At 32.1% G+C, this 1,112-nt stretch overlaps 1 long non-coding RNA gene across 1 annotated transcript in view; it reads right to left on the bottom strand.

Annotated features, from left to right (window-relative positions):
* Positions 1-369, bottom strand: part of LOC136797061 (uncharacterized) — a 100,246-nt gene extending 99,877 nt beyond the window's left edge. The window contains exon 1 of the long non-coding RNA XR_010844863.1: positions 104-369. This is a non-coding gene — a long non-coding RNA (uncharacterized lncRNA). The remainder of the gene's footprint in view (positions 1-103) is intronic.
* Positions 370-1,112: the final 743 nt, after the last annotated feature.

Genomic DNA, 1,112 nt, shown 5'->3' with positions numbered 1-1,112 from the left:
ATTGAACTTTTCCATCATTATTTATACATAAAAACCTTTTTAATACAAGTAATAATTTCTATATAGGTATTTTTTTACATATTATAAATATATTTGAACTCACCACACAAGTAGATGTAGATGAAGACGACCTTCAAGAAGACAGCAAAAACGCCCATGTTGCAAGGCAACACATCACACTACACGATCACACACTACCGTCACACTACACGATCACAAAACACCATCACACTGCACTATCACATTTCACCGTCACAATGCACTGACTTTAAACAAATTTTAATTACTTAACTGTTTTTGTAACGACACAACACTCAGTTAACTCGTTGAAACACCAACACACACTGATTCGCACACACACAAACACTGATTCACCTGAAACAGAGAAAGTGGAAATATAATTATTGAAGATAACGCATAAGGATAAGGCTGTTAGTTCTATTAAACTAATGATTCTTAGTCATGAATACTAATGTTGATGATACTAAAGTATACCCTTAAAGATATTAGATGTAAAAGAGCTTAGAGTTATATAAAGAAAATGAAAAATACGAGTTAAATAAATAAATTACGAATTTGTATCAATTTTCAAGTACTAAGGGCAATTAGCAATATGTATTGGCGTTGTTAATATTCACTCAAACCACATATACAAATACAAAAAGGGAAAAAAGTAAATGATAATAACACTAACAATTTTTTTTTTTAATATTTATTTATTGCTATTTACAACTGTACATTATAATACATTTAGTAAATCTGATTGATATTTACAACTGTATAAAAAATACAACAAGTTAAATTGGAGTGTTACAGGCGTGTAGAGAAACTACCCATTAGTAGCACTCTAATGACATTTTACATTAGCTGGTCTCGTTGCCATCTTCTTTTCAGGCGCCTCGGAGGATTGTCAGGAATGGAAGAGGATGCAAGATTAGAAACTAGGGGGTTTGAGTGGTTAGAGAGTTTATAATGGAAGGAGTGATATCTGGTTCGGGCTAGATCGGTTACATAGGGAACATTAAGGTCTTTATGTATGATTTTATTTGTGACAAAGTAAGGAGCATTGAGGATTTTACGAAGGATTTTGGATTGTAAGGATTCAATACGAG

The sequence above is a fragment of the Halyomorpha halys genome, unplaced genomic scaffold, assembly GCF_000696795.3.
Source record: "Halyomorpha halys isolate HHAL.00 unplaced genomic scaffold, Hhal_1.1 Scaffold978.1, whole genome shotgun sequence".
NCBI classification, from domain to species: domain Eukaryota; kingdom Metazoa; phylum Arthropoda; class Insecta; order Hemiptera; family Pentatomidae; genus Halyomorpha; species Halyomorpha halys.
The sequence above is the reverse complement of the archived record's forward strand: the minus strand, read 5'-3'. Positions and strand labels throughout refer to the sequence as shown.